The sequence below is a fragment of the Hippopotamus amphibius genome, chromosome 14 (assembly GCF_030028045.1).
Source record: "Hippopotamus amphibius kiboko isolate mHipAmp2 chromosome 14, mHipAmp2.hap2, whole genome shotgun sequence".
Taxonomy (NCBI): domain Eukaryota; kingdom Metazoa; phylum Chordata; class Mammalia; order Artiodactyla; family Hippopotamidae; genus Hippopotamus; species Hippopotamus amphibius.
Window position 1 is genome coordinate 32885671 of NC_080199.1, and position 7976 is coordinate 32893646.

A 7976-nucleotide genomic window follows, 5' to 3' on the forward strand; every position below is an offset into this window, starting at 1 on the left:
TTAATCTCATTTCAGCAGATGACTTTAATCTCGTTTCAGCAGGTTAAAGAAGTTAAAGAACTTGCATTAGATGCCAGCTAATCTAATACAGATTTGGCTGGGAAAAAAAAACCTGCAATGTGAATCCAGATCTTTCTGTGTCTCAAACCCAAACTCTTCCTACCCCATCATGCTATTACTATAACATCACCAACCAGTCCTATGAAAAGAAGTACTTTATGAAATGGTAACTGGCCACCGGTAATACGGGCAACATTGCAAAGGAAACAAGACAAGGTTCGCCTCAAGGACCGTGCACAGTAGACCTGGAGGGACCCGGCTCCCATCTCCTTCATGGGGGGAGAGGGTCAGCCAACTGCCTGCACCTGCCCCACCTGTGGGATCTGCCACAGCATTTGATCCAAAGCTACACTCTTCCCCAGCAGCCCTGGCCAGTGACAAAGCACGGCAGGGTACCAGGGCCTGGCCATTTCTGCCCAAAGAAGTGCTCCTTTCTGGGCCATCTTTACACCAGGACTCAGGCTAGCCTAGCCGAGAGAGAGATCCCTTAGAGCCCAATGCTCCTTCTCCCTGTCATCTCATAGACACCAAACCTGCACATCAGTCTGAAAGCTCTCCCCACCTTCTCCTGCTCCCTCACCCCCTCATCTTTCATAGGCACCACCCCCAACAGATTTCTTGCACTTCTAACTTTATCTTGGCATCTGCTTCCTAGAGGACTTGGCTGGCTGACACAGAAGGATAACACATTTTAAATGACTGACTTACAGTTGCTTCATTTCATAAGTGACATAAGGTAGCTTAGAAAAAAATGCATAGACTGTAAAAGAAATACTGGAGGGAGTTACAGTGAAGAAAAATTATGAAAGAAAAATCAAAGCCAAGGTTAGAGGAGAGTGTCCAGTAAGTAACTATACAGTCTTACATAGTTGCTAGAGAGAAGGCCATAAACTTCACAATATGTTTGTCAGCTAACAAAGCCGGAAAAGAAACATATTCATTTACAATTGACAATGTCCATTTCCTCAAAAAAGAACAAAGCAGGTATTTAAGCCCAGTCTTGAAGGATGGATAAGTTTGACAAGCACAAGTAAAAAGGCATTCCAGGCAGAAAGTGTGGTGAAAACTAAGGCTTTGATGTGTTCCTCCAAAGTGGAAGTAGGTTGTTTTGCTTCATTAATTCATTTAATAAATAGTTGAACACCTGTTCTATATCCACACTTGGCACTACATGCTCACGAGGATGGGAACTGTGTTCCCACTGGCTTAGTAACTATGACTTACACACAGAAGGTGCCTGATAAGTGAACTGCATGCGTTAGTGAGTAAATACGTGCAGCACTGTGCCACGGGCTAGGGCTGAGATGCCCACAGAACACAACTACAGAACCAGTGTTATTAAGAACTATGACCAAACTTTTCTAATAATAAAAGAGAGCATTTGTTGAGGGCTTACAGCAGCCAGCCACTGTGTAATGCCTGGGTGTAGTAGGCAGAATAACGGCCCCCCAAATAAGGCCACATCTTAGTCCCCAGTGGGTATGAATGTGTCACCTTACACGGCAAAAGGAACTCTGCAGCTGTGAGATGGGGAGATTCTCATGGATTAACCTGGGCGGGGGCGGGGCTCGATGGGATCACAAGAGTCCTAATATAGGAAAGAGGAGGCAAGGTCAAAGTCACAGAAGGAGATGTGATGACACAAGCAGAGCTCAGCACAAGAGACATGAAGACCCTACACTGTTAGCTTTGAAGATGAAGGAACGGGCCAGGAACCAAGGAATGCAGGCAGCCTCTAGAAGCTAGAAAAGGTGAGGAAACACATTTTCACACAGAGTCTCCAGAAGGAAAGCGGCTCTGCCATCACCTTGATTTTAGCCCATTTGGACTTCTGCCCCCCGGAACTGTGCGATAATAAAGTTGTGTTATTTCAAGCCACTAAGTCTGTGATAACAGGAAACAAATACAATGGGTTTCACATGCATGATGACATTTTAATCTTCCACACACCTATTAACTCTCATTTTCCTTTTGCAGATGGGGCGATTCCAGTCTCACAGAGGGTAAATAACGAGCCCAATGTTTTTACTTGGTATCGAAGGACAAAGAATTTCAAATATCTCAATAATTTTTTAAATTGCGAAGTACCATATTGAACTGATGATATTTTGGATATACTAGTTAAATAAAATATTTAATATTAAAATTAATTTCACCTACTCCTTTTTTGCTTTTGTAAAATGTGGATTCTAGAAATTTTTAAGTTATATACATGGCTTGCATATATTTCTAAATGAACCATACTGGCCTAGAATCTCATTCTCAACTATCTGGATTTTATCACCCATCTTTGGGGTTTTTTTGAGAAAGGGACAAGTGCTTTAGGAAGAAAATGCAAGAAGCAGGTTAGGTGGTTTGAAAGGCACTGTCCCTGCAGAAGACCAGTTGGGAAGCTATGACTGTGGTCTCAGGAAGAGTTGATAAAGGTTCTTGTCACAGGTTTTTAAAACAGACTTCTTTCCTTTGAGGAGTCTACAATCTAACCCTAGATAAGAGTTAAAATACAAAGAGACAGCCTAAAATGAAATTGTTTCGTTGGGCTAATTTGCCTGAGAGGGAGCTGTATGCTGGAGCAACTCAGAGGAGAGAAGTGGGGTTGCGGAGGTAAGACACCATGCAGGGATGAGTGCCCTCACTTGCGGAGTTGGAGCCAATGGTGATAATAAGAGCAAAGTAGCTAACAGTTACTGGTCATTGACTACATACGTTAACTCACTGAATTCTAATGGCAACTCTGTGTGGTAGACATAAACTCCATTTTACAGATGAGGAAACTGAAACACAAAGAAATTTAGTAATATGTCCATGCTTGTATATGCAGTAAAGGCAGAACCAGGATCAAAACCTAAGCCCCGACCCAGGTCCACACCTTCTCCACCCCATTCTGGAGCAGCTTTGATTGAGCAGGGGAGACATGGCTTTCAAGTTTGCAGGACCCAAGAAAGACCTGAGGAGATGGGAGTTCCTCCTCCTGTAGGGAAATGCCAAACTGGAGGACCTGAAAGGAAAGGGCTTCAGAGAAAGGAGATGAATTGGGAAAAGAGAAAAAGAGGTCAAAGAATGGGAAAGAAACTGTGAGCATCCTCCTTATAAAACTGTACATATATAAGGCCTTTCCTTTGTGTGATTCAAAGGAATGACTAAGTTAAAATTAAAGGTCTGTCCCTTCCCAAGTCAATTGCTCCTCAGAGATCTACCTGAACTCAGAAAAGAACTTCATGCATCTTTCTTATACAAGATCTGTGGCTGACCTGCCAACTTGGAAAGCAGGAAATCCTGCAAAAAGAGGCAGTCATCATGCCCACTCATTTTCCTGGAACTCCATCCAAGAGAAGCCCACCCCCAGCCACCATCCCCCCTGTATTATTAGGCAGAATCAGGCTTGGTTAATGGCAGCTGTGGAGAAATGCCACCCCTATCCCCACCCCACTCCCAGACACAGGACACAGTGGGAACAAATTCCATGATCGCCCATCAGTTAAAAGGAAACATCATTAAAGACCCAAGGAGAGGGCTTCCCTGGTAGCACACTGGTTAAGAATCCGCCTACCAATGCAGGGGACATGGGTTCGAGCCCTAGTCCGGGAAAATCCCACATGCCACAGAGCAACTAAGCCCGTGTGCCACAACTACTGAGCCTGCACTCTAGAGCCCGTGAGCCACAACTACTGAACCCATGCTCCACAACTACTGAAGCCTGCATGCCTAGAGCCGATGCTCCACAAGAGAAGCCACCGCAATGAGAAGCCTGTGCACTGCAATGAAGAGTAGCCCCTGCTCTCCATAACTACAGAACGCCCACGTGCAGCAATGAAGACCCAATGCAGCCAATAAAAAATAAATAAATAAATGTATCAAAAAAAAAAAAGACCCAAGAAGGAGCCTTTCCAGGTCAAGTTTGTACTGGTAAGGAGTTGCAAGCAAAAGAAAGCAAATTCAAAGCAACTTCAAGCAAGAAAAAATGCAATTGCTGGGATACTGCCAGGTCTTCAGAATAGAATAGGGCAGGGCAGAGGGCTGTGGTTTTCATCTCTCCTCTAGGTCCTCTCTCTGCAACTACCTTGTTCTTCTTCCTTCTCACTGCAGAGCACCTTTCTCTGCTTTCCAGACCATGTGGTAGAAAGTGACCACCTCTAGCCTTTGGGTCTATATGTTACAAGTCCAAATGCCCAAGGAAGGGACTACTTTCTTTCCTTCTGCATTAATTCCAAATTCCCAGGGGGGAGGATTGTCTTAGCTTGAATGATGTGTCCATTTCTGGACCAATCAACTGTGGACAGGGCCTAGCTTCTTGTGCTACAGGAAACCACTACTAAAACCAAGCAGATAGGGCGGGGCTTCTCCCCAAAAGGGCTGCTAGGCGACAACTGAATAAGAAATGTGCACTACAGATTTCAGTCCTGGGCAGTATTTGAACACAACCCTCCAATAAGTAGTTGAAATGACCTTCTAATTTTGATTCTATCATCTTACCAAATCCTGCCCTTGTGCTTCCCTTGCCACTTGGATAGATGGCCTGCCTCTCTTCTGCCTAATTCCATTATTTTCTTCAAGATTTGATTCAAAACCAACCTTGATCAACGCATGAGCTTTGCCCATCTATCCCTATTCTACTCTGCATCTCATGCCCTCAGCACTCTCGTGTTCTACATTATTAGGAACTTATTAATACATCATTGTGCAAGTGTTTTCTAATTTCATTGGTGCATATTATCCCTTTAGACAGCTACAGAAGGACATAGACTTGTCCCCTTTCCTCCTTTGCAACCACCAAGCACCTGCAGACAGTGGAGGAAAATGAGAAGGAGGAGGAGGAAAAGGAAGACCATGATAGTTACATTTTCTTTCTCTTGTTCTATTAACAGATTTCCTGTTTTCTGTGAGGAGGCACCCGGTTCCTCGTGGGACTTGTGATACTAGAGAATCACAAAAGCACAGGGTTCCTTGTATGATCTGGAGCCTCTGGTCCATAATCAAACTGGCTTTTCCCCATTTACCTCTTAGGATTCTCCCTCTCCTGCAACATGTCTGCCCATCTACTCCCCACAATGGATTTATTTTAGTTGCAACATGGCTCAAATCCAGGACACTATACCATGTAATACAAACAGAAGCCCTGTCCTGTCACGTTCTTTCATTCTTCAAAGAAACACTTACCAAGCCAGGAACTGTTCCAGGAGCCTAGGACTGGCAAACAAACCAAACTAAGACTCATGTTTTCACGATGCATATTATATCTGAGTTGGGACATTACATAACAGACATACGATATATAATATGCTAGGAGGTGATACGTGCTGTGAAAAAGGAAAAACAGGTCAAGGGAGCTCTGGAGTGTTACTGTCACTGTTTTGTCCTGGTTTCACTTATTTTTTGATTTTAGTAGTTCATTGTTGAATTTGATTAATTTTTTTTTTGAATTTCTGCACCTATTTTCAGAGGAGAAGTGGGGCTTCGGTTTTCCTTTCTTTTCTATATTTGGTTTGGAAGTCATGTTTATACTAGCTTCATAAAATGACCTGGGCAGCTTTTCTTTCTTTCTATTTATTTATTTATTCGCTGCATTGGGTCTTCGTTGCTGCACACGGGCTTTCCCTAGTTGTGGCAAGTGAGGGCTACTCTTTGTTGCAGTGAGCAGGCTTCTCATTGCAGTGGCTTTTCTTGTTGCAGAGCACGGGCTCTAGGTGCTTGGGCTCCAGCAGTTGTGGCACATGGGCTCAATAGTTGTGGCTCTCGGGCTCTAGAGCACAGGCTCAGTACTTGTGGCACATGGGCTTAGTTGCTCCTCAGCATGTGGGATCTTCCCCAACCAGGGCTTGAACGGGTGTCCCCTGAATTGGCAGGCGGATTCTTAACCACTTTTGCACCACCAGGGAAATCTCAGGGCAGCTTTTCTTCTTCATCCTTTTTCTCAACTTGTGGAAGAAAGGATTAACACTTACATGGAAGTCTGGTAGGGCTCTTATAATTCCCTGTGGGTCTAGGGTTATATGGGAGGAAAGGGCTTTACTAATTGCATCAGTTTATTGATCTATTCAAATTCTCTACTTCTTCCTGCCAATTTTGGCATTTTATATTTTTCCAGGACTTCATTTTATCTAGGCTTTCAACTTTATTAGCTAATAATTATTTACAACATATTTTTATTGTTTTAAGTAACTATGGTGGCTATATTTGTTCCCCCTTTAAAAAAATTCTGTACTTTGTTAATGTGCAACTTTTTTTCTTAATCAATCTGACTAGAGTTGTATCTACCTTATTCACTTTTATTTGAATCAGCTTTTGGTTTTGATAATCTTTATTTTTTTCCTATTTTGTTGATTCTTGTCCTTGTCTTTATTAATTCTCTTCCAGTTACCTACGACAGTGCGACAAGCCACTCAACGCTTACTGCATTGAAACGGGTGTTTATTATTGTATCTTGGAGTTCACTGAGTGTTGCACCATGAAGCTTTGTTTTCCTCCAACATGGTGACTGGTTCTCCTGGCACACTGTCTGAAGAATAAGTATTCCAAGAGACCCAAATAAAAGCTGTAAGGTTTCCAAAGACCTAGCCTCAGAAGCTTTAAAACGTCACTTCTGCCTCATGCTACTGGTGAAACAAATCACCAGGGCAAGCCTAGGTTCAAGGGCAAGGGAACTGGACTTTATCTCTCGCTCTCTCTTTTTTTTTTTTGGCTGCGCTGTGCGGCTTGCGAAATTTCAGTTTCCCCACCAGGGATCAAACCTGAGCCCTCGGCAGTGTAAGTGCAGAGCCCTAACCACTGCACAGCCAGGGAATTCCCTGGACTTCATCTCTTAATATGAGAAGCAGCATTTGACTACCAGAAAGGGAAGAATAGGTGGTAGCCATCTTGTAAACAACGTTATACTATCCTTGATGTTTTGGATTTTTTCTGTTGCTTTTTCTTTTGAATTATTGAATTAAATATTTGGCTTTTGTTGAATTGTACTTGTTTATGGCTACCTATATTTAAAATTATGAATTTCACTCTATGTTGGCATAGATTTTTTCACAAATACTGATATATATATCAGTATTTTCATTATCATACAAGAAAATTTTTCTTAATCTCTGCACTAGCAACTCTAAACGCGGTTGGTAACAAAATATTCTTCCCTGTTGGACCGGACTACTCCACAGCCGCCCTCTCCCTTCCCGCCACAGTGCCACTGATCTTGGCTAATAGGACTCATAAATTTAATTAAGTATTGACTGATTTAAAAAGAAGTACAAGTTGCTTTCTTCAAAAACGTAAAATAAATTTTTAAAAATAACAGGAAAGAAAAGGAAGCATTAGATAGGTAAAGTGTGCCAAGATCCTATGCTTGTCTTCTTTAGGGACAGGATAGACTGTAATGAGGAATTAAAACGGGACTACAGTTGGAGTGTGAAAGTTTTAGTGTGATAAAATATATACCGGTTACGTTTGCTGATTTGGTTTAATGTGTTTTGCTGATCATTTATTCTGTTAACCGAGCTTTAAATAAATGGACCTGTATGTGACTTTCCTCCCTCTAATAATTATTATTGTCTCTCTTCCTGTTGTCCTTCATCAGGCAGTCACGGAGGAACCTAAAAAGTGTTGCAGTGCAGGTACAGCCACATTATCATATTGCTAGAGACCTTGTTCCCTTTGACTTGATGATCAGATAGCCAGGCCCTAACAAAAACAGTAGCGTTTTCCCATATTGAATCTTACTGTCATTTTACACATGCCTTCCTAGCTCAGTTTTGTGGAGGACTGCCTGGGTTTTCACTGTCTTCCAGTCTCTTACACATGGGTCAGATTCTTGAAAAGACATCTTGGTTTGAATGAAAAATTACTCTCTTTTTCTTTATTTTTGAGGGAGGGAGGGTGCATGTTATGATTTTGCACCTACGGACAGTTTTAACTTTACGAAAACCCAGTAT